This window comes from Lissotriton helveticus, chromosome 3_1 (assembly GCF_964261635.1).
Source record: "Lissotriton helveticus chromosome 3_1, aLisHel1.1, whole genome shotgun sequence".
In the NCBI taxonomy this organism is placed as follows: Eukaryota; Metazoa; Chordata; class Amphibia; order Caudata; family Salamandridae; genus Lissotriton; species Lissotriton helveticus.
This window is the reverse complement of record NC_136061.1, coordinates 32,124,828-32,151,442: the sequence shown is the minus strand read 5'-3', so window position 1 is coordinate 32,151,442 and position 26,615 is coordinate 32,124,828.

Below are 26,615 nucleotides of genomic sequence, written 5' to 3'. Positions count from 1 at the left end.
GTGCACAGACCCCGGGCCCGCACCCTCTGCTGAATGCACATTTTGAAGACACCACAGGCAGGCATGTAATTATGGATGAGGGGGTGAGCGCGGGAGAGCCGGTGGGACGAGAGGGTGGAGGGGCAATGCTGTCCCACCCGAACCCGGTATCTGCTCGCATCTCTGCCTGCCGGGCTCGAAGCCGAGGTCTCAGCCGTGAGAGCGGAGTGTACGTGAGTAAGAGCAGGCAGCAAGTAGCACAGTGTGTGGGGCTGAGTTTTACAGCACTTGGGGGCATTATTGTGTTACCGAGCCCTGTGTGGCTCTAATGTCTAACATGTGTTTAGAGAGCTTAGGTGACTCCAACTATCGGCGCAAGACGCCGTGAGCATGCACATGGGGTGTCCAGGCGCCCTCGCTCGCGAAAGCATGGGGGGGCGCAAGAAGAGACGCTGCTAACGCCGCCATACACGCTCACAGCTCATGTCTCCAAAAGCGTGCGTTCACATCTTATGTCTCCAATATCTTTACAAACTCGTGCACCTCTCCTGTCCCACTTCACTAAGCAAGTCGGCGACAATAGATCTCGCTTAGCGAGAAACTTCGCTGCATCGCTAGGCGAGACCTAAAAACAGAACAAAGCCTGAGCTCAGGATCCTTGAGGGGCAGGAGGAGCCCCCCAGATGAAGACATAACACAGCAGGAGGACCCAGGGGTCTGAAATAACGTTTTAACCCTGTATGGAGCAGAGAGGGCAGTAGTTTCACGCTGTAAGGAAATGAAATGAAATGAAAAATGATATTTATATAGCGCGTAACTACCCGAAGGCCTCGCAGCGCTTTAACTGATCACTATGGCGAGGTAACAGGGTAGGTTTAACATGCTTTTCCGAACAAGTGGGTTTTTAAAGCTTTCCTGAAGGCCATCCGGTTGTTGTTCTCTCTGAGATCCAGAGGAAGAGAATTCCAAATTCTCGCAGCAATGTGCGAAAATGAACGGCCGCCCCATCGGGCTTTGTTGATTTTGGTTGTGGTAGCTAAATGCAATGCACTGGATCGGAGGGCTCTGGAAGGAATATAGGGCACAACTAGGGGAAACAGGATGGCAGGACCTGTTCGATGGAAGGTTTTATGCAGAATGCACATGGCCTTAAATTGAACTCGTGCGGCCACTGGAAGCCAGTGTAGTTCTCTTAGGGCCTTCTTAGCTGACTGCCAACGAAGGAGCGTAGAGGGCAGTAGCTTGAGACTGTACTAAACAGTGAGGGCAGTAGTTTGACCCTGTATGAAGCGGCGAGGGCAGTAGTTTGACCCTGTATGGAGCGGCGCGGGCAGTAGTTTGACCCTGTATGGAGCGGAGAGGGCAGTAGTTTCACCCTGTACGGAGCAGTGAGGGCAGTGCTTTCACCCTGTATGGAGCAGTGAGGGTACTAGCTTCACCCTATACGGAGCAGTGAGGGCAGTAGTTTCACCCTGTATGGAGCAGTGAGGGCAGTAGTTTCACCCTGTACGGAGCGTAGAGGCCAGTAGTTTGAGACTGTACAGAGCAGCAGGGTAGTATTTGGACCCTGCACGGAGTGGTGAGGTCAGTAGTTTGACCCTGTATTCTGCAGGGAGGGCAGTAGTTTGACCCTGTGTAGCGGTGTCAGCGGTAGTTTGACCATGTATGGAGTGGTGAGGGCAGTAGGTTGACCCTGCATGGAGCAGTGAGGGTAGTAGGTTGACCCTGCATGGAGCAGTGAGGGCAGTAGTTTCACCCTGTATGGAGCAGTGAGGGCAGTAGTTTCACCCTGTATGGAGCAGTGAGGGCAGTAGTTTCACCCTGTATGGAGCACTGAGGGCAGTAGTTTGACGCTGTACGGAGCGTAGAGGCCAGTAGTTTGAGACTGTACAGAGCAGCAGGGTAGTATTTGTACCCTGCATGGAGTGGTGAGGTCAGTAGTTTGACCCTGTATTGTGCAGGGAGGGCAGTAGTTTGACCCTGTGTAGCGGTGTCAGCGGTAGTTTGACCATGTATGGAGTGGTGAGGGCAGTAGGTTGACCCTGCATGGAGCAGTGAGGGTAGTAGTTTGACCCTGTATGGAACGCTAGGGGCAGTAGGTTGACCCTGTAAGGAGCGGTCAGGGCGGTGAGGGAAGTAGTTTGACCCTGTATGGAGCAGCAAGAGCAGTATTTGGACCCTGTATGGAGCGGTGAGAGCAGTAGTTTGACCCTGTATGGAGCGGAGAGGGCAGTAGTTTGACCCTGTACGGAGCGGTGAGGGCAGTAGTTTGACCCTGTATAGAGGGGTGAGGGCAGGATTTTTACCCTGTATGGATTGGCAAGGGCAGTATTTTGACCCTGTACTGAGTGGTGAGGGCAGTAGATTGACCCGTTACGGAGCGATTAGGGCAGTAGTTTGACCCTGTATGGAGTGGTGAGGGCAGTAGTTTGACCCTGTATTGAACAGTGAGGGCAGTAGTTTGACGCTGTGTGGAGTGGAGAGGGCGGTAGTTTTACCCTGTACTGAGCGGCGAGGGCAGTAGTTTGACCCTGTATGGAGCAGTGAGGGCAGTAGTTTGACTCTGTGGAGCAGTGCAGGCAGTAGTTTGACCATGTATGGAGCGCTGAGGGCAGTAGCTTGACCCTGTACAGTGCGGCGAGGTTAGTTGTTAGACCCTGTATGGAGCGACGAGGGCAGTAGTTTGACTCTTTATTGAGCGGTGAGGGCAGTAGTTTGACCCTGTGGAGCAGTGCGGGCGGTAGTTTGACCCTGTTCAAAGCGTCGAGGGCAGTATTTTGACCCTGTACGGAGCGGTGAGGGCAGTAGTCTGACCGTGGAGAAGTGTGGCTCAATGGTTTAGAGCGGCAGACCCTGATGCAGAGGTCTAGCCCGGGACCAGGGTTCAATTCCGGCCTCGGCGGGTCTTGGGCTTAATTTCCCCGGACCTGATATCCTCGCCTCGGTGCCTATTCCAATCATGGGTCCCACTCTGTGACTCTGGGCAATAGCTTGCTTAATCTCCACAACGGCCCCAACAGCGCTGGGATGCCTGGCTTCACCTTGGGGGTGCCCAGGAGTGGACACCTCAGAGGAACAGGCCAGGAAGGGTTCCACAGCGGTATGAGTGCAGCGCCGGGATACCCCAGTTGGGGTATAAGTGCGCTTTACAAGTACAAATTCATTTAATTTCATTTCACCCTGTACGGAGTGGTGAGGGCAGTAGTTTGACCCTGTATGGAACAGTGAGGGCAGTAGCTTGACCCTGTATGGAGCGGAAAGGGCAGTAGTTTAACCCTGTACAGAGCGGCGAGGGCAGTAGTTTGACCCTGTATAGAGGGGTGAGGGCAGGATTTTTACCCTGTATGGATTGGCAAGGGCAGTATTTTGACCCTGTATGGAGTGCTGAGGGCAGTAGTTTGACCCTGTATGGAGCGCTGAGGGCAGTAGTTTGACCATGAATGGAGCGGTGAGGGCAGTAGTTTGACCCTGTATGGAACAGTGAGGGCAGTAGCTTGACCCTATATGGAGCGGAAAGGGCAGTAGTTTAACCCTGTACAGAGCGGCGAGGGCAGTAGTTTGACTCTGTATGAAGCGGAGAGGGCAGTAGTTTGACTCTTTATTGAGCAGAGAGGGAAGTAGTTTCTACCTGTGGAGCAGTGCGGGCGGTAGTTTGACCATGTACGGAGCGGTGAGGGCAGTAGTTTGACCCTGTATGCAGCGGTGAGGGCAGTAGTTTGACCCTGTATGCAGCGGTGAGGGCAGTAGTTTGACCCTGTATGGAGCGCTGAGGGCAGTAGTTTGACCCTGTATAGAGCGGTGAGGGCAGTAGTTTGACCCTGTATGGAGTGGTGAGGGCAGTAGTTTGACCCTGTATGGAGCAGTGAGGGCAGTAGTTTTACCCTATATGGAACGGTGAGGGCAGCAGTTTCAGCCTGTATGGAACAGTGAGGGCAGTAGTTTGACCCTGTGTGGAGCGGAGAGGTCAGTAGTTTCACCCTGTACAGAACGGCGAGGGCAGTAGTTTGACCCTGTATGGAGTGGTGCGGGCAGTAGTTTGACCATGTATGGCGTGCTGAGCGCAGTAGTTTGACCCTGTAAGGAGCGGAGAAGGCAGTAGCTTGACCCTGTACAGAGCGGCGAGGTTAGTAGCTGGACCCTGTATGGAGCAGAGAGGGCAGTAGTTTGACCCTTTACGGAGTGATTAGGGCAGTAGATTGACCCTGTATGGAGTGATGAGGGCAGTAGTTTGACCCTGTATGGAGCGGTGAGGGCAGTAGTTTGACCCTGTATAGAGCAGTGAGGGCAGTAGTTTGAACCTGTATGGAGTGGTGAGGGCAGTAGTTTGACCTTATATGGAACGGTGAGGACAGTAGTTTGAGCATGTATGGAGCGTAGAGGGCAGTAGTTTGAGACTGTACTAAACAGTGAGGGCAGTAGTTTGACCCTGTACGGAGCAGTGAGGGCAGTAGTTTGACCCTGTGTGGAGCGGAAAGGGCAGTAGTTTCACCCTGTACAGAGCGGCAAGGGCAGTAGTTTGACCATGTACGGAGTGGTGAGGGCAGTAGTTTCACCCTGTATGGAGCGGTGAGGGCAGTAGTTTGACCCTGTGGAGCGATGCAGGCAGTAGTTTGACCATGTATGGAGCGCTGAGGGCAGTAGTTTGACCTTGTAAGGAGCGGAGAGGGCAGTAGCTTGACCCTGTACAGAGCGGCGAGGTTAGTAGTTGGACCCTGTATGGAGCAGAGAGGGCATTAGTTTGACCCTACATGGAGCGGAGAGGGCAGTAGTTTGACCCTGTATGTAGCGGAGAAGGCAGTAGTTTAACCTGTACGGAGCGACGAGGGCAGTAGTTTGACTCTTTATTGAGCGGTGAAGGCAGTAGTTTGACCCTGTACTGGACGGTTAGGGCAGTAGGTTGTCGCTGTGGAGAGGTGAGGGCAGTAGTTTGACCCTGTACTGGATGGTGAGGGCAGTAGTTTGACCCTGTGGAGCAGTGCGGGCGGTAGTTTGAGACTGTATGGAGCAGTGAGGGCAGTAGTTTTACCCTGTATGGAGCAGAGAGGGCAGTAGTTTTACCCTGTATGGACGGAGAGGGCAGTAGTTTGACCCTGTATGGAGCAGAGAGGGGAGAAGCTTGACTCTGGTCAAAGCGTCAAGGGCAGTATTTTGACCCTGTATGGAACAGTGAGGGCAGTAAGGTATCCTTTTCTTCCAACATTTTTTTTTTTTTTTAGGAATAAAGTGCTACAGAAGAAAGCATTTATTTTTTACCTGCAAAAGGTATCGACGAAGGGTTTGTGGCGCTAAAATCACCATCTTCCCAGCTTTCAGGAACAAGCAGACTTTTGTCAGGAAACCCAATTACTTTCTACACAGGTTTGGCATTTTACTGGGACACAGCCTATTTTTGTGCTTTCAACCTCCGTCCAATTAGTGGTTGAAATGCGTATAAAACCAATAATGGGTCCCGGAGAACTATACATTTCTGAAAAGTAGACAACATTCTGAATTCAGCAAGGGGTATTTTGTGTAGATCCTTCAAGGTTTTCCTATAGAAACTAACAGTTGAAATAAAAAAAATACTGAGATTGAGTTGGAAAAAATAGCCATTTGTGCCAACGTTTTCACCTATAACTTATTCTAAGTATGCTGAACCCTTCTGGTTGCGGGAATATATAGGACTTGTAGGTTCACCAAGAACCCAAGGTACCAGAGCCAATACCTGAGCTGTGCCTTGCAATGGTTTGTCATTGTGTACTGGGTATATAGCAATTCATTTATTAAAATATAAAGAGTGAAGAATACGTACAAAGGAAACCTATATATTTCCGAAATGGGAACAAAATATAGAGTTTAGAAGCAGAGATTATTTGCACATCTCCGAAATTGTGGGTACCCATACAAGCGTGACTTTTTTTTACAAATTTTCTTACATTTGGAAGGCAGAAATGTAAATAAAAACAATAGGTAATGACACTTTTTCTACTATTCTGTGTTAATCTAAGTCAATAAATATGGTACTTCAGTTGTTTAGGTAGGCCTAGTACTCGCGACAGGAAACGTCCCAAAACGCCATGTAGACACATCCCATTTGTCCAGTGAAAACTGACTCTTTCTTTTCACAATGTGCCTAGCTGTGGATTTTGGACCCTAGCTCTGCCGGCACCTAAGGAAACCTTTCAAACCTATACATTTTTGTAAACTAGACATACAGGATAATACAGGATGGGTTGACTTCTGTGGCTCTCACCAGGTTCTGTTACCCAGAATTCCTTGCAAACCTCAAACTTTGTCCCAAGAATTGTTACGTTTGGACGGTCTACTCAATCAAAAATGTGGACTCTAGGAGATAATCCAATCGAAGTAGTGGATCAGTATAACTACCTTGGCGTAACATTCGACAAAAAGTTATCATGGTTAAACCATATGGCCTGTAAAAGAGTAAAATCTAATAAATATCTAAAACTAGTACAAAATGGGTCGTAGTGGGTCGTATGGGAGGAGGACTGGGTATTTTGCATAAGGTTTCTTCCATCTGCCGCATTAAGCCTCTTTCCTCCCCCCTCAGATCCCTTTCAGGCCATCCATTTCTCCCTAAATTCCTCTCCTTCAGTTTCTTTTTCGGGTCTCCTGATTTACAGGCCTCCAGGCCCAAGGTCTGGTTTCAGCCATAATCTGCTGAAAATTCTAGAACCGTATTTTGGCAGACCTCACCTGACTGTTCTGGGAGATTTGAATTTTCATTTAGAAAATCTAGGCTCCAGTGATACCTCCTCACTAGTGGACTCCCTGGCTTCATGTGGCCTGCTCCAATTGGTGGACAGCCCTACCCATCTGGCTGGCCACACTTTAATGGGGTCTTTTCTAATGACCCCAGAATAACGACAGGTCCCCCCGTTCCCCTTGCATGGTCAGACCATTTGGCTGTCCCGCTTGAATTAAAATTTCTCTCTTCTTCCTTTCCACCTCGTGACTCCAGGAAAAAAGAACTCAAGCGGAACTACAGGAGGATTAATACTGATACACTGGCCCCTCGCATGACTAACCCTAGGCCATCCCCCTTAGGAGATATCAATGCTGCTGCTCTCGATCTTTCCAACTCTATTGAGAGAGCAGTGGACCTCCTGGCCCCCGCTTTACATTGCTACTCTGCCAGAAAGAGACCCTCGGCCCCCTGGTTCTCAGAAACACTCAGGCTACTAAGGCAGGGCTGTAGGAAACAGGAGAGGCTCTGGCGAAGGAAGAAGGAAAAACACAAACCCCTCCTCAGAGAGTATGAAGCGAAGGTCATCGGGGAAAAGAAGGCCTACTTCTCTAACCTAACGGCCTCCCTTAATTCCCCAATGGAACTATTTAAGATTGTAGACTCCCTCTGTACTCTGCAAACACCAGACCCCATAGTGGGCACTCAAGAGTTGTGTGATAAGATCTCTATGTTCTTTCACACAAAAATAGCTGACATTCATGCTACTCTTGAAACTTCGAGGGGCCTTCTGGGTCCCCCTTCCCCTCTGGCCTCGCCCCCTACAGAAGGCCGGGTAAATGAACCCCATTGTAGTCTGCTTAACTTTCCCCTTCTCACCTCCCAGCAGCTGGACCTGCTTCTGGACAAAACTAAATCTGGATCTCCTCTGGACCCGTGTCCTCTTAAGATCCTGAAGGACTGTGAGGAGGTCTTGCTGCCCCTCCTTCTAGAGGTGAGGAACCGTGCCATTACCGAAGGCATTTTCCCCTCTTCTTGGAAAATGGCTGTGGTCAGGCCCCTGCTGAAAAAGCCTACTCTAGATCCTGAGATTTTAAAGAACTTCCGCCCAATATCTTTGTTGCCGGCCCCAGCAAAGATGCTTGAGACTCATCTCAACCAACATCTGACTGCTTTTCTAGATAACTCTGGCCTGTTGGATTCTTCACAACATGGCTTTCGAAAATTCCATAGCACCGAGTCGGCTCTCACGGTGGTAGTAAATAACAACAGCACGAAGGTCGACCGGGGCCAGACCACGCTTCTGGTCCTGCTCGACCTGACAGCAGCTTTCGACACCTTGTCTCCCTCTATTCTGGTAACTCGCCTTAGGGAAATTGGGGTGGAGGGCCCAGCGCTGATCCTCCTGGCCTCCTTTCTCAATCAGAGGGAGCAGAAGGTTAAGTTGGGAGAATACCTGTCCCCCGCCAAACCTGTGCAGTGTGGGGTTCCACAGGGGTCGGCCTTGAGCCCCACACTTTTTAACATCTATGTGGCCCCACTTGCCAGGTTAGTAAGATCTTTCGGGTTGGAGGTGTTGTCATATGCTGACGACACCCAAATAATGGTCTCTCTCTCCCACTCGGTGAGTACCTCCGCTCTTAACTTCAGGAACTGCATGGAGGCAGTTTCACAGTGGATGATCCTGAATTCACTGAAGTTGAACGGAGAGAAAACCGAGGTCCTGATTTTCGGAGGAGATCAGGATATCTGGTCAAGCGACTGGTGGCCTCCATCCCTTGGAGCCTGCCCTCTGTCCTCGAAATCTGCCCGGAATCTGGGCGTGCTGATTGACACCTCGCTCGCTATGGACCAGCAGGTAAACAGAACTGTCTCCACTTACTGTGGCGTTATCAGGATTCTGAGGAAAATAACTCATTATCTTTCCCTAGAAGCCCGTAAGCAGATCGTGGTTGCCCTTGTATCATCTAGATTGGACTACTGCAATGCGCGCTATGCGGGCATCAATAAAGGCCTGATACAGTGCTTGCAGGTTGTCCAAAATGCGGCAGCCAGATTTGTTCTCGATGTCCCCAGTCTCTCCTCTGCTACATTAGCTAGGAAGAGATTGCACTGGCTTCCGATTCAGGCTAGGATCACTTTTAAGATCATGTGCCTGGTTCATGGGGCCCTGCTTGGAGTAAGTTCAGAAGGCATAAGATCACTGCTGGTCCCTTACATTCCCAGCAGAATCCTTCGTTCCTCCTGCAAAAACCTCCTGTCTGTACCCCGGGTTTCTAGAGCCAGATGGGGAGGGAGGGCTTTTTCGTCCTCGGCCCCGAAGTTGTGGAACACCCTCCCCCCGGAATTAAAAGCGCAACCATCGGTCATGCTCTTTAGGAAAGCATTAAAAACGTGGCTCTTCCCAGAAGCCTATCTGTAATCTGGTTCTCGGCTCATAAGACATGTTATATCATTTGTTAGGCGCCTTGATGCCCTTTGGGCTAAGTTGCGCATTATAAGACTACCTTCATTCATTCATTCATTCAAAATCAATTGCGAGATTTATGAAACTGTGCAGAGGGAATACAGTTATCCCATCTCTAATAGCTTTACCGATGAAAATGATTCCATTTCTATTGTATTTCTATTTTCGATTTTGAAAAATGTTTTATGAAATGCGTACGCACTATACTCTGTTTACAACAGGCTACTCCACATTGTATGATACGGTTGGAATTTGGCCTAAAGTCTATGGAAACGCTGTATAAGATTAGTTGTGTTAACTACATTATCGATTGTGCTAAGGCCGATTCATGTACATTGAAACTTCTAATAATGGAGGAACGCTGGAGTAAAAAAGTAAGAGATCTGCAACTTTCTACTACAATGATAGAAATAGACTCTTATGAACTGCCTGATACTCAGGAGATGGGACGAATGACCAGGGATGAGCGGAAAAAACGAATTGGTAAAACATTAAAGCTAACATAGTAGAATTCAGACCGCCTACAAGCTGGGAAATATAAACACTCAGACTTAATAATTGACACATATACCTTGCAGGCTCAAGAATACTTGGGATGGAATTTGACCAGCTACACTAAATGGAAATAAGTAAGGTTCAGACGATTCTATATTCCGATAGGGGAGTTTGAAAGGACTTGGAATAAGGCTCTTAAAAATACTCGGGGATGTCGGCTTTGTTGAACCGGCAAGGAAACTCTTGAACATTTAATATGCATTTGCCCAAGACTTTTGTCCACACGAAGGTTATATTTATGCCCATGTTTAATAATGCCAAAATACGAACAACTATATAGGCTATACCTTATTGTTTTAGGCTCACAGGGGAAAGTGCAATCAGAAGGATGGTACAGTTTTTAGAACATGCTTATAAAACATTACTTGACTAGATGGTTTTTATCGGATCTGCATATAGATGCAAAGACAGGTATCCCAACCTATGTTTATCTTTTTATGATACTACACATGGTAAATATGTGATTGTTTTATTCTATTTTTATGCCTGCTTATTTTCTATTTATTGACCCAAGGTTCCAGAGCCAATAACTGAGCTGTATCTTGCAATGGTTTTTCATTGTGTACTGGGTATATAGCAATTCATTTCATAAATTATAAAGAGTGAAGAATACGTACCAAGGAAACCTATATATTTCCGAAATTGGAACAAAATATAGAGTTTAGAAGCAGTGGTTATTTGCACATCTCCGAAATTGTGTGTCATGCAAGCATGTGAATTAGAGGACATCTTTCAAAGTGACTTCTTTTTTACACATTGTCTTACATTTGGAAGGCAGAAATGTAAAGAAAATCAATAGGTAATAACACTTTTTCTACTATTCTGTGTCTATCTAAGTCTCCCAATAAATATGGTACTTAAATTGTGTAGGTAGGTCTAGTACTCGTGACAGGAAACACCCAAAACGCCATGTGGACACATCACATTTGTCCAGTGAAAATTGAATCTTTTTTTCACAAGTGCCAAGCTGTGGATTTTGGGCCCTAGCTCTGCTGGCACCTAAGGAAACCTTTCAAACCTATACATTTTTGTAAACTAGACATCCAGGGGAATCCAGGATGGGGTGACTTCTGTGGCTCTCACCACATTCTGTTACCCAGAATTCCTTGGAAACCTCAAACTTTGTCCCTAAAAAACAATTCTCACATTTCGGTGATGGAAAGTTCTGGAATCTGCAGGGAGCCTCAAACTTGCACCCACCCAGCCTTCCCCTAGCTCTCCCGATAAGAATGTTACCTAACTTGTGTGGTTAGGCCTAGTGCCTGCGACAGGAAATGGCCCAAAATTGCACTGTGGAGACTTCAAAATTATCGATTACAAAAAGACCTTGTTTTGCGAGGGAGTCACCTGCGTTTTTGATCCACGGCTCGACGGCCATCTAAGGAAACCTACCAATCCCAGACATTTCTGAAAACTAGACACACAGAGGAGTCCAGGGAGGTGTGAGTTGCGTGGATCCCTCAACGTTTCCCTACCCAGAATCCTTCAAACCTCAAATTTAGCTGAAAATATCAAATTTTTCTCACAGTTCTGTGTGGGAAAGTTATGGGATCACAGGGCTGGCACTTATTTCCTACCACCCAGCGTTTACCCAGGTCTCCCGATAAAAATGGTACCTCACTTGTGTGCGTGGGCCAAGTACCCCCGGCAGGGTAGGGCCCGTAACATATTGTGGAGACAGCAAAATTATCTATCACAAAACAACCTGTATTTTTGGTCCCGGTCTCGGCGGCCATCTAAGGAAACCTACCAAACCCACACATTCCTGAAACCTAGATACTAGGGGGGTGGGAGGGGAGTCCAGGTAGATGTGACTTGCGTGAATCCCCCAACGTTTTCCTACCCAGAATCCCCGTCAAACCAAATTTAGCTGAAAAAAATCTAATTTTTCTCACATTTTTCTGTGAGAAAGATGTGGGCTCACCGGGCTGACACTTATTTCCTAGCACCCAGCGTCCCCCCAGGTCTCCTGATAAAAATGGTGCCTACTTGTGTGGGTGGGCCAAGTACCGGCGGCAGGGAAGGGTCCAAAACCTATGGTGGGGACACCTGCGTTTTTGGTCTTGGCCTCGGTGGGCACCTAGGGAAACCTGCCAAACCCACACATTTCTGAAACCTAAACACCCTGGGTAGTCCAGGGAGGTATGGCTTGCGTGGATCCCCCAATGTTTCCCTACCCAGACTCCCCTTCAAACCTCAAATTTATCTTAAAAAAATAACATTTTCCTTACAGTTCTGTGGGGGATCACTGTGCCCGCACAAATGTTCTACCACACAGCGTTCCCCTTGGACTCCTGATAGAAAATGATACCCCACGTGTGTGGGTGGGACAATGGCTTAAAAGTAGACATCCATGGGAATCCAGGATGAAGTGACTTCTGTGGTTCTCATCAGGTTCTGTTAGCCCAATCCCTTGCAAACCACAACATTTGTAAAAAAAAAGAAAAAAACAACAAAAAAGAAATTTTCCTCACATTTTTGTGATGGAAAGTTCCGGAATCTGTAGGGACCCACAAACTTCCACCCACCCGGCATTCCCCCAAGTCTCCGTATAAAAATGGTACCTCAATCGTGTAGGTAGGCCTAGTGCTTGCTACGTATAAAAAAAAAAGATTCCCTGGTGCCTAGTAAGCTTTCTGTCTCTCCCTCTACCCCCGGACAGCTCAGGTGCAATTGCCACCATCTGCCTCCTGGGGGGGCAAAAAGACCGTGGCATGTTTGGGGGAGTGTGGGGGCATTGGCATGCCCATTCTGGGCGGCCACCACTCCTGAACTTTGAAGAAAAGAAATCCCTGGTGCCTAGTGGGTTTTCTGCCCCGGGGGTTCAGATAAGTGACTATTTCCCCATCTGTGCTCATGACGGAACCATTCCGTCATGAGCACAGAAGGGGTTAACATCTTTCAGGAGATGTCAAATTCTGAAGGGGTGAATACTTCTCTCAGCATCTTCCAACAACATTGTCACGATCTGGCTGATTTGTTTGAGACAGTAGGTCTGATTTAGCCGTTGGAGGACGGAGTACAATACGTCAGGTTGGTGTATGACTTAACATCCACCATCTTGACAGAGCGTGGTGTGACCTATTTAAAGATGGCCGCCAGCACTGCAGTCATGTCTGATTATGATTGAAAAGAACCGTCATCACGGTGGTTCCATTCAATGTGAAGATAGTTTGGTGAACGGTTACTGTTGGTTTTGATGGCCATCCATTAAACGTTTAACATTTATACTTTGAAAACCAAAGTACTAATGACCCCCACACCCTGGGAATTCTCCCCCAGGATGTGGGTGGTCATTATTTGTTTGTCTGTCCTTCACCGACACGTTTTTCCTGGTGGTGGCGGATAGAAAAAAACCCACCAGATCATCCGCTCTAAATAGAGTGGGCTGTGTAATGGCTTCACTTTGCACTGGGATGACTTGTCTGTGAAACTCTAGCATGCTTGTCATGCATCCGCTAACACTTACTGGGAGTTTGGTGTAGGATAGCCAGCCCCCCTTGCAGCAGTTGCATACTGTTTAAGTTAACTGACTTGTTTTTCATATACATTTATTTTTAACTGTATTTAATTGCTGAAAAGCACCCGGCTCTTTGAAATGATGGTACCGTGTATTTGTGGAGACGAAAGTGCTAATTAAAATAAGTTACTTATTAAATTAATATTTAGTGTTCTAACTGTTCTGGGGGTCTTGCTACGATCTTTATAGGGTTGCAAGTCCTGTTATAATATCTGACATGTTTTTGTTGACCACTGGAGGTTTAGCAATAAAAAGGATAATATCTTTGAATCCTTAATTAGCAATGAAGGGAAATCACGTTATCATTCTCTTATCCCTCCCCTGGCTATCCAGTCGTCTACTGCTTTAATTCTATGTGGGAAGAGTAAGTAATGCCTTAGCTTCACAGTCAAACCCTGCACAGCTGCATTCAAAGTTCTCCCATAACTTGCAGCTGACATCAAATACTTAATAAACACTCTTAATTTTAGGGCCTCACTTCCTGACTCCTGGAAAGCACACATTATCACCCCTGCTTCTTAACTAGCATCTTTTTTGCTCTGCCAACCTACTCCAACATTGGTGCAACCCTACCCACGGCAAAGGTTTGATCCGGACCTCACTGTTGCCAAACAGGTTCATGGCTAAATTGTCAACCCCATTACCTTAGACTGTTCTTATCCTGAGCTGATTCCTTCCTTACTACCCATAAAACCACTGCTGTCAGACCTCAGGCCTCAGGCCTAGTGAGTGTATGGGGATCATGGCTTTTAGCTCCTAAATAGAGGTAATCTGAACTCTTTCCTCTCCTACTCTGCGGGAACTCTGCACCTACACAGAAAGATGCACAGGAAAACAGGACCTCAGTGTATAGGGGTGTACCAACCTATCACCTTTGTACCCAAAATCAACAAGCTATAGTGTCACATTCGTTCTTCTCCAAAAATCACGAAGCTACAAATGATTAGACAACCCAGAACACAACACTCCCCACTCTCAGGAATCGATGTAGCAAGACATACCCTTTCGCTCACTCACTCATACTTGTCCACAATAAGAATCGGCAGAGTCAGTATATAGTTCAAAATGATTATTTTAAATATTGTGCTCTACAATACAGTATACGAGCCACTACCAGCAGCAAAATGCATAAACTCAGAACAATTAGCATTGTTACTATTCCATAGAATACAAAGAGGGCAGTCATTTTTATAAAGACTGTGGGAAAAGGACTTCAAGGCCTAACCACCCTCCCCTTGACTGGAAGAAGTTTATTTATATAAAGGAAGATCTCTGGGCTTTGTCAGCAGACCCCATACCTTAAAGCCTGGATGTAAGGTTTACATCATAGCAACAGCATAGTTCTTTCTCCAAGTGTATATTAAAACAACATGCATCCCCGTAATATCAAAGCATGAGTCTCCAGCATTGCAGCTGGGTTTTTCGTGTTATGTCGAGGTGCTAGGGACTGACCAGAACAGAATAACAAGGAGCATTGTTTATCGACCTTGTACAACATGTTCAGACTAAACTCCAAGAGCCCAGCAGAGACCGTTCTCGTGTGAAAGGCATAAACAGAGTCACAAAAATAAAGTTATGTAGTAACGTGCGCAAAAGCAGCATCATGGCAGCAGAGCTCATGCTAACTTAGCAATGCCAACAATATCTCTTTCATTCAATGACCTGTGTCCAGCCAAGCCAATCTTGTCCTCGAAAACAACAGTTCCTCTGCCAAAGCCACCATTAATGACCTCATCCCTCTTTCCAGCCTCTGTCTCAAAAATGTTCCGTTAAATGAGACGACAACTGAACAGTGTCTTAGCCAGACGCATCTTCATTCCACCTGTAAATTGCATATACTCTACTTTCATACTCTATATAGCGCCTAAAACAGATGCTTCCCAGCTGGGTGTCCTCAGGATCTGATGCTCTGTAACTTACCTGTTGCTCCAGTTTCCAGCGAGTTCAGTTCTGGGCCCATGTCCATTTATCAGCTAGGGAACATTTCTCTGCAGTTTCCCATCCAGCCACCTTTGTATGAGTTTTGCCAGATTCCTGTATCTTCATTTTGTCTCTTTCTATCTGGAACTTGCTCATCTGAATCTTGTCGACTCAACTTTCAGTAATCTCATTTTGCTCTGGCCATGCCAAGATCTCCATCCAGCTTGAGTAATTCAGACTACGGACCCCTGCGTTGGCTCTAGTCCCGCTGCCAATCAACACTCGCATTAATACCTGTACCTCATCACTCCTTACGGTCTCTTTTGGCTCCAGTCCCCTTGCACCAGCTATCACGTCAACACTGACTTTGTACACGCACCATAATACTTTTGAGACTGTGCTTCTATTAATTGCTATGACCAAGAAGCAAAAAGACACACAATTGATGGACGGAATGCAGAACAAATCAAAACATTCACCCCCAGTCAACATATCTGGGTTAAATCCATCATTCTTTAGCTCACTCTGCCACCCCAGTTCAGACATGGCCATATGCAAATAAGTCTTGACCCTGTGCCTCATGGGAACAGTCCAGCCCGAACTGCCAAGCCAGGTCTTCCCTGGACCGGAAACAAGCATCCTGGGACCGGTTTCGGGGTTCACCCCTCTTCAGCCAGGATAGCTTGATTCCAGTGGCACAGTGAGCTCAGGACCCACGTCTGGGCATACCTGGTGCACTTCTCCACGAGCAGGATGCAGGAGGCACAGTGCCTCTTCTTTGCTAGCCACAAGGTTCAGCAGGTGCAGCCCATGCTGGTTCAGTCCCTCTTTTCCGGTTCCCTGGTACAGCAGGGCAGTCCTTCTTCGGTCCTTTCAAGATCTGAGTTCTGGGTGCAAGGGGTGTCCTATTTATGCTCAGGGAATGCCCACAGGGTAGGATGTGGTTGGTAGCCAATTGGCTACCAGCTTCCTTCCCTCCTGATGACCATTTCTCTGGAAAGTGTGGTATCTGGCTATCCCAAGATGCAGCATTCTGCCCTCTCCCAACAGAACCCCGCTCTCTGCATCCTGAGTTCTCTAGCCCGACCCTAGTGGCTACCGAGCGGGCTACTCGCCCATGAATAACTAGCTTGACTACAGGTTTTCACTCTTCTTCCCAGATACCTACTAGTCGGCCTAAATAATGGGGCTGCCTCTCTCCTAAGTGTCCCCCATTTGCTCTTCAGAGGTGACTTCGGCTTTGAAGCTCGCCTTTTGGGCAACACCCATGTGGCTTCCTGCATGAGGGAGGTGACACCTCTCTCCAGTGCAGGCCACTGTTGTCTTCTTTCCTGGGAGTTGTTAGCACATCTCCCTAGGAGGGCATAAAGCTGTCTCGGGCTCAAGCTCTCGTGTAACCGTTAAGGGCACCGGAGATTGAAGACAACACAGTGTCAGCTTTAAAAAAGTTGCAAACGGTTACTTGTTACATTCATTTTGACTTGAGAATCAGGTTGGGCTTAATAAAAACTAGTTGTTTAATACCTTGGAGTATAAACTTTGGTCGCACTGTTGAGGAGTTAGCACAGCTGAGGGGTCAATGTCTAAGTCTTTACTCGTCAAAGGTGGCGGCCAAGTCTCTCCACAGGAAAAAACAACAGTTTTGCGTATTTACTGCCAGAACATGTGAACTAGATGTTGTGCCTGTGGAATATGCTGCACCCTTCCTTAGAGCTCGTAGACCTGCGATAGGGGTGATTTACTCATATTGTAGAGGGAGGTTTGGCTTTGCCATTGTTTAAATGGCAAAGCCATTGGTTTAAATGGCAGAGCAGTTTAAAATTGCTCTCCCAGTCTGCAGTGGTGAACTGGGAAAATCGTTTTACCTGTGTCACACCCAGGGTGGCACAACCAGTGCTGAAATCCTTGGCGTGGCTCTGTAATTTACATGCCCTGGGTACCCTTGGTACCATTTATTGATATTGAATGTATTTATAAAGCGCAGCATATCCCCAGAGGCATCTTGGCGCTAGCTGTGATCCAAGTAATAAGTGATCCAGTTGGTGAAAAGCCAGGTTTTTAACATCTTCCTAAAAGCTAAGAGCTCAGTTGTGGATTTTAATGAATGGGGGAGTCCATTCCATTTGGGTGGCGGTGTTTCTAGCAAAGCTCCGAACACCCCAAGACATCCGCTTGTTGGGGTGAACAGCCAGGTTCTTATGAGAGCTAGAGCATAAGGATCGAGTTGGCGCGTACCAAACTAGATTCCTTTTTAGATAGTATGGTCCGGTTCCATATAGAGTTTTATGCGCAAGACAGTGCTTTAAAAGTAATACTTTTTTCTATAGGAAGCCAATGTAGTTTCTTTATGGCTGGAGACGCTGATTCTAACCTAGGGGTGTTGAAAAGCATCCTTGCTGCTGTGTTGTGCAGTGTCTGAAGTTTTTCCAATGAGCGTTTTCGGAGACCTTGTAGGAGACCATTACAATAAACGAATCGAGCCAGTACAAACACAGTAACCACCATTTTTAACAGGTCAAAGGCGAGCAGATGAGCAATCTTCTTGATTGTTTTTAAAATATAAAAGGAGTTTGAGACCACAGAATGAACTTGTTCTTTGAAGAGAAATGTGTCATCTATCATCACACCTAAATTTCTCACCTTACTTTTCGGCTTGGGTAGATCCTCCAACTCTTGTGGCCACCAGATGGGAGACCAAAGAGCATGGCCCATGTTTTGGTAAAAGTTAACTTCAGGCATTTCCTGCTCATCCAATCAGTGACCTCCCTCATACACTTGCCTCCCTCATGCAGTATACTAGGGACTTACAGATACGTATGCCACTTGCGTATATCTAATGTGGCATACACGTTGTGGAGGCAGGGCGCTTGCACTGAGGTCTGGTTAGCAGGTCTCAGTGCACTCTCAGAGGGGAAGAGGTGTGGCGCAGTGGCCAGGGCGGCTGACTCTGGAGTACAGGGCTGACGGTTCGATCCCCGGCTCCGGCGGCAGCTAAGCCCAGCACCATGTGACTCTGGGCAGTAGCTTGCTTAATCTTACCAACGGCCCCCAGCGCCTTAGGGGTGATTAGTTCGCGCTTTACAAATACCAGGTTATTGAAAATCAGCAGTGTCAGTCCAAAAATTTGGGGTGACCATACGAAAAGAGACATTTTCTTATAATATCTGCATCTAAGTTTTGAAATGATAAAAAAAAAATTCTTCGTATCTGGTGATACGGCACCATGTATTGAAAAGATAAAAGTCTCTCTGCTGTCCACTTTTTAAGAAGACCATGCTTTGAAGGTTATTCACTGGCACTGCTCCCAGAGCCTGGAGTTTGCTCCATCTTTTGATCTCTGTTGAAGAATCTGCTGCTTGGGAACCATCTGCAGTAGATGCTTAACCACATGTCCTCTGTCGACCTTCTCAGCCCCCTGCCTTGTTCCCCTACAAAAGTGTGGGTGTAAGAAATGTTATTAATATTTTGCGTGGGGGACTAGTCACCTCAGGGAATAATCGCTACCTTTGTCATGATGAACCTACAAAGTCAGTAAATTACCCTTGCCTCTACCCCATTGTAGTTATGGCACACAGCAGACTGGCTTAAATTAGGCTTATGTGTATAGTATGTATGTGGTACCAAAATAGAAATAAAATCAAAATGCAAATCACTAGAAATCCTGAATTAGAAAAACAGAGTACCGTTTAATTAACAAGTTGACACCAAAACGACACAAATCCGATAAGGGGAAACAAAGATTTGATTTTATAAAATTTGAAATAGGAATAGCGCCAAGAAGCACAAAGTGCTGTTGATAGTCAATGGTTGTGGTAGACCTGGACCTAGACGCAATCTGTGGGTGGCTGTAGCGGAGCAAAGGTTGGATGCACCAGCCAGGTTGGTACTGGTCAAAGATTTTACCTTCTGACCTAGTCCTTGAATTCTCAGTCCCTCAGGGGTTGGCTTCTAAAGCCCCACCGACCTCATAGGAGGCACTTTGAAAATCACAGGGTGTCAGGCAGAGTCCCACAGCAGGGTCCAGTCCACTCCCAGTTGCAAATGTTCAGCTGGGCAGTTGTCGGAGCGGCCTCTTGTAGCTTGTTGTATCTCTGTAGCTTGAACAGGAGGTCAGCCCCTCTGAGTCCTCTTTCTCCTGGGTACAAGAAGGAACACACCCAGTCTTTCAGGGCTCCTCTCAGCTCCCAGACATCAGGTCAAGTACTCTTCTGTTCTTCCTCAGGTGTGAAGTGAGTGCCTGGAGATGCTAGATTCATGCCTGCCACGAGCTAGTGGGCGGGAATGACTTCTGGGCAAGCCCTAACCAGTGCGGTAAAGGTTCCCCAGGCCAACCCTACCCACTTTGGGCATTTTCAAGATGGGGAAAGTCTTTGGCCACACACAAAACTCAGAATCTGAGAGCTGGGGTGTGTGTGGGGGGAGTGTACTATGGTAATCCTACTTTCTTCCCACGTAGAATACCAATCCAGTTTGAAACCGCCACTGTACCCCTAAAAAACCAAGAGACAGAAGTCTGGTAGGAAAAAAGCAGGGTTTTCTGTTTGCTTCCTTTCAAGTGTGCGCTCAGTGTTCTATTTACACCCAGCAGATCTGTCAAGCAGGATCTGACTCTCAAGCAGGATTTGATATTGTACTTTCAAAAAGCAGCCTTCTACCGAACTCAAAGCAGGTACCCCTGCACATTCAGGTCAACCGGACCATCAAAGGGCCCTATTGTGTTGCTCCTGGGAGGCATTTGACACCTACTCAAATGCTAGTCCCTGGCTAGAAGAAGTTGGAGAGAGTTGGCATCCTTGGTGTGGTTTCCCCCCCAACTATGTGCCTTCCTGCCTCCTGTGTACCTTCCAGCCTCCTGTGTTTGCTGACTTCATTTATTGGCCTTGGGACCCTGCACACCTTACCACTGCTAACGTGCTTGTGCTCTCTCCTTTAAACATGTTAACATTGGCTTACACCCAAGTGGCATATTTAGTTTTCTTGTTGGTCCTTAGTAACGTGGTACTACATGTACCCAGGGTCTGGCAATTAAATGCTACTAATGTGTTTGCAACACCCATTGTGCCACCCACTTAAGTAGACCTTTAAACATGTCTCAGGCCTACCACTGCAGCATGTGTGCAGTTTAACCATCCATTTCAACCTGACAAAATAAACCTTTTGCCAGACCTAAACCTTCCTTTTTAATACACATAAGTCACCCCTTGCGTAGCTCATAAACAGTCCAGTGTGTGGTGTATTTAAAAAGTGGGACATGTAGTCTTAATTTTTACATGTCCTAGTAATGGAAAACCCTTCGTCGTTTTTCACTACAGCAAGGCCTACCTCACCCCTAGGACAACACTGGGTTAATTTCTTACATTTAATAAGTGATGAATGAATGAAATGAGACTTGTAAAGCGCACGGCTACTCCCTGAAGTGTCCTGGCGCTGCACTTTCAATTGACCGCGAAATGCAACTACATCAACTATACTTGATGAAAGAACCATGTCTTCAGTCTTTTCTTCAACAAGTCAGAGGTGCTACTAATCATAGCTCCAAAGGGAGTCCATTCCAGGCCACCAATTCAAGATAGGAAAGACTCCTTCCACCTATGCTCATGCACCGGACCTTGGAGATCCTTGCCAAGTGGCCATGGGCTGCTGTTCCCAATTGATAGTGATAACTTTCAGTTGGGAGCAGGTAGGAATGTGGGGTTTGGTGTCTAATTTTTTTTTCAATTAAAGCCCTCTTTAAAGGTAAAGTTGCCCTTTTAGTAACTCTTCTGAAAATGCAACTTTTAGAAAGTTGGCATATTCTGGTCCTACCCAGTTGGTGCCTGCAGTCTGTATCCTGGGTCACATGATTAGGTGTAGCTGGCAGCTGTCTTTGTGTATTGCTCCCAGACAGTGAAACAAAGGGCCATCGTTGTTGGCAGTACGGGCTAGCTCTGACTTGATGAGGGGGAGGAGCTGTCACCTACCACACTTGAACATCACAAAGGCTCTGCCTGAGCACACGCACAAAGGGGTTGTCACTAGTCTATTGTGACTCCAGACAAGCTGAGGTCAGGGCAGGGAGGCAGGAAATTCCAAGCACCTCTTGGGATGGAAACTTCCATAACCTTCTCCTAATCTCCTGAGTGTGCACTAGGCATTATGGACACTCAGACCCAAGTCTTCCGTGCATCTCTAGAAGACTGTGCTGCTCTTTCAGGCGGACTGATACACTGTTGCCCTGCTGCCTTAATGAAGGACTGGACATTCATCTTGAACCCAGGACCACAATAGTGACTCCAAAGTCCAGTTGGCTGGACTCCTGATCAGAGCCTTAGGTGCAGAACAGGCTCCAACAACCTTGAACCCAGCACCTCGACCCTGCCAGCTGTGAGTAGTGTCCTCCCAAGCAGTGCCACCCCAGTCCTGGACCCTTGGAAGTGGGCCTGAGGGTGCTCTGTCAGCCCATCTGTGGTCCTGACAGAATCAACGCAGCACGACGCATCACCTCCCAAGACTATTTATCGGAACTGCTGTGTGACTCATCCGCAGCACAGGATTTTGCACCACACCTCCTGCACGAATATCAGCACCACAGCCCCTTCGAACCGCCGCTGCTCATCGCATCTCCACGCACGGACCTTACATCGCCACTGCGGCTCCCCCTGAACCGCTGCTCCGGGACGCATCTTCAAGCATCGCCTCTGCTGTGCGACACATCATCGATGAGGGACTTCTATTCACTTCACAACCAGGATTTAAGGTACTTTTGTTCAGCAGGTCTAAAGTGGCCCTTGTAGTTGGCCCGTGCTCCATTGCGGTTGGCCTGAACTTGCGACTTTGTCCCGGTCTGGGGAGACCAAAGTACCGCAGTTGGTTGTACTTCTAGGCACTATTTTTGCTTAAATCTTTGAATTGCATATCTCCGGTTCTACTGATTGGGTTTTTGTTATTTTGGTGTCAATTTATTACATTTGAATCTATTTTTCTAAATTGGTGTGGGATTTTTTTTGTTTTGTGTTTTCACTTTATTGCTATTTGATGTGCTGCATAATTACTTTACACATTGCCTCTCAGTTAAGCCCGACTGCTTTTGTGCCGAGGGTTAAGCACAGGTTATTTTGGTGTTGCTTGTGACTGCGCCCTGATTGAGATTGTGGCTGCTCCTTGACTAAGGTTTCACCCCTTTTACCCAACAACTAACCCAATTTTCAAAAGAGAGAAAATGAAAATTAGCCTCTAGGAGCTTCAGGCAGAGAAAAGATGGATTTTTAAAAGCTACCCTTTCTTAATATTTATTAAATATTTGACTTCACTGTCGAATTGGATTTTTAATATCAATCAAAATAGTTGTCTAATTATTCTTCTACCTGTTTCCTAGCAGAAGATAGTGTTATGAATGTAATCGTGCATCCTAGTCTCAATGGAACAGCCAGCCATGCTGCAGTGAAAATTGCTTTTGGGGGCTAGTCACTGTAAGGACATGTTTAACATTGAATCTTTACGTGACCTAATTTTAAATACTATGCAACCTGCTTTATTGGCTCTAACGCCTACAGAGGTGACTTATTCATATGTAAAAGAAAGGTTTTGAACTGTGAAAAAAGATTTATGTTTATACTGCTACAGCCAGGCTACAAATGGTCGGTCTAAAGCCATGTTTCACTCCGTCACTGCAGTGGTGGGCACACTAGTTGCTGCAGTCCAATAATGACACTTAACTTACAGGCCCGGGTTCATTTTGTACCATATACTATGGACTTACAGGTAGGTTATACTAAATGTACCACATTCTATTGACTTACATGTGTTATATATACTAATTATACCATATACTATGAACTTTTAGATAGGATATATATACACCAATTGTACCATATACTATTGACTTACATGTATGTCATATATACTAATTGTACCATATTCTATGGACTTACAGGTAAGTTATATATACAAGTGTACCATATACTATTGACTTACATGTGCTTTATATACACCAATTGTACCATAAACTGTTTACTTATATGTATGATATATATGCCAATTGTACCATATACTATTGACTTACATGTGCGTTGTATATACTGATTGTACCATATTCTATGGACTTACAGGTAGGTTATATATCCCAATTGTACCTTATACTCTTGACTTACAGGTAAGTTATATATACACCAAGGAGTTTGCCAATTCAAACTTTTTAAAAGGGGGAGGACAAGCACTTTCCAACTGGTTAGCAGGTGTCAACTGTAGGCCTTAAGCCAGCAAAAATATAGGGTCCACTAAAGGCGAAAAATCTGGGGTGACCAGGCATAAAAGGCAGAATTCCTACAGTGGGTGTAATTCCTGGTTTCACAGCTCCCCAGGGGACCTGCAAAGCTGCAGTGTCCGTCTCTTCTTACCTGAGTGTGGGCACATCTGTGCCTCTGGCGTTTGTTCACTTGTTTTTATATTATTTAATTTTGTGATTACGTTTTGCATGTACATGGCACGGATGCGCCAGAGGGCTTTACAAGAGTACAGCTACCAATGGCTGCAGCAGGAGCACATTAGAGATGGAACCTAGGAAGAAATACTTCCAGTGAATAACCATCTATAGATTGGTCTTACTAGAATGAGTATATTGTATTTGATTACTCAACATTTGGAATCTTATGAAGACTAAAGGTCAGATGTACGGTGCCCAATGCTGGTCGGTAACGGCCGAAATTTTTACCGATACGGTATTTTAAGGAATCGGTAAATTACCGAATTTGCAATGTAGGGAGCACTCAAATGAGTGCTTTTCCCATTTTAGGATTCGTTATTTACCGCCAACTATAAGTTGATGGTAAATAAGCAATACCTTTAAAAATGCAAATCAGTGCCGGCCCATAGGAATGAATAGCAATTACCGAATCGGTAAATACGGATTCGGTAAATACCGAATCTTACCGATTCGGTAACTTTTACGAAATTTTTTGCTACATAGCATTTACCGATTCTAAAATACCGAATCGGCAAAATTCGGTATTTTAGAATCGGTAAATACTATTTACCTACATCTGGCCCTAAATCATTTAACTCCTAACAAATACAGTCGAAATTAGAGAGGTGTTCCCAAAGGATTGAAAGGCACAGTGAAAGTGAAGTAAGTGAGTAAGAAGTGCGCCTGTGTTATGCAATATATACATAAATAGCGACTGTGAAGGATGCTCAGTTGTTTAATCTAAACTCTGACATAGAGTTACAGGCTCCTGAATTTCACAAACTGTACAGTACACTATTACAGAGTTAACGTTTCGACCACTTGAGGTTATTTGTACAGGGTCTTTATCAGGACGAGGAATGGGAAACACCCAGTAGGTAGTATTCATGCAACAAATGACAAACTGTACATTCGGGAATAGATCCATAGATCATAGGTCTTGACATCTAGAAGATTTAACTAAAGCCTCCGATGGTTACTGGAGGATTCTGTGGGGAAGAGTCCAAAGAAGGTCCATGGACTGCAACAGGATTGTCAGTCTCGTGGTGACACTTCCTGAGGGTAATATAAAAAAATCAATCACAACCTCCCAGGGAGAGAGATGTGTCTGGAGGTTGCTGTCTGTGTTCTCCAGGAATGGTAACCCGCGTGAAGTGACTGCAGCGTTAGCTCCAAATCAATTGACTAGAGCGTTGCAGTCCATGGACCTTGGTTGAATCCCTGTCCCAGAAAATCCTCCATTAACTACAAGAGCCTCAATGCTGAAGTCCTGTAGCAGCACTGACAGGCACAGGTTGGTGGGAGGGAGCTCAAAGTGCTGGGGGAGCTCACAATGCTGAAGTCCTGTAGCAGCACTGACAGGCACAGGTTGGTGGGAGAGAGCTGACAGTGTTGGGGGAGCTCACACTGCTAAAGTCCTGTAGCAGCACTGACAGGCACAGGTTGGTGGGAGAGAGCTGACAGTGTTGGGGGAGCTCACACTGCTGAAGTCCTGAAGCAGCACTGACAGGCACAGGTTGGTGGGAGGGAGCTGACAGTGTTGGGGGAGCTCACACTGCTGAAGTCCTGTAGCAGCACTGACTGGCACAGGTTGGTGGGAGGGAGCTGACAGTGCTGGGGAGCTCACACTGCTGAAGTCCTGTAGCAGCACTGACAGGCACAGGTTGGTGGGAGGGAGCTCACAGTGCTGGGGGAGCTCACACTGCTGAAGTCCTGTAGCAGCACTGACAGGCACAGGTTGGTGGGAGGGAGCTGACAGTGTTGGGGGAGCTCACACTTCTGAAGTCCTGTGGCAGCACTGACAGGCACGGGTTGGAGGGAGGGAGCTCACAGTGCTGGGGAGCTCACACTGCTGAAGTCCTGTAGCAGCACTGACAGGCACAGGTTGGTGGGAGGGAGCTCACAGTGCTGGGGGAGCTCACACTGCTGAAGTCCTGTAGCAGCACTGACAGGCACAGGTTGGTGGGAGGGAGGTGACAGTGTTGGGGGAGCTCACACTGCTGAAGTCCTGTAGCAGCACTGACAGGCATTGGTTGGTAGAGGGTGCTCACACTGCTGGGGGAGCTCACGCTGCTAAAGTCCTGTAGCAGCACTGACAGGCACAGGTTGGTGGGAGGGAGCTGACAGTGTTGGGGGAGCTCACACTGCTGAAGTCCTGTAGCAGCACTGACAGGCACAGGTTGGTGGGAGGGAGCTGACAGTGTTGGGGGAGCTCACACTGCTGAAGTCCTGTAGCAGCACTGACTGGCACAGGTTGGTGGGAGGGAGCTGACAGTGTTGGGGGAGCTCACACTGCTGAAGTCCTGTGGCAGCACTGACAGGCACGGGTTGGAGGGAGGGAGCTCACAGTGCTGAAGTCCTGTAGCAGAACTGACAGTCACTGTGTGAGAAGTTGGCCTGATGTATGATGTCTCCAGTTCTGGGGGCACCTTATATCAGTCCAAACAATCCCTTATGGTGGTGGTTGTAAGTCAACCTTATAGACAAGCTATCCTAGGGGTAGCATGGACTAAGCAGCCTTAAAGGCTTAACTTCAAAGGGCGAGTAAAGCGAGCTGTTTTACCATATACAATCCTGTAATATCAAATGAAAGGACACCACACAAGTTATATATTATCAAAATATATGTATTTATTCTTAGAATAATCCCCACTACTCTTTATGAGCAATGAAGCACAAGCGTTTAAATAAAAGCACAGTATAACATATACAAGTTGCACGTTTTGGATGAGGCCGGTGGCCACTCAACCCATATATCAATAAAGTGGTATAACAATCACTAATCGATCGGGGGTAAGGCCTAGGGCCTTGGGAATCGCTTGGACTACGATGCACTAACAGCAGTTAGGGCGGGAGTAGCCCGCGGGATTCGGGTGCAGTGCAGAAAGCACAGGCATGCACCAATGCAAAGTCAATGGTGCGTAAAAGTTATCGGGTTACAGTTTTAAGAGTCTTCCGACTGGGCTAGAAGGACAAAACTTTAGATTTAGACACTAGAGGTGTAAAACACTACAGGAGCACTGGCGTTCAAGAGTTACCTCACCCACAG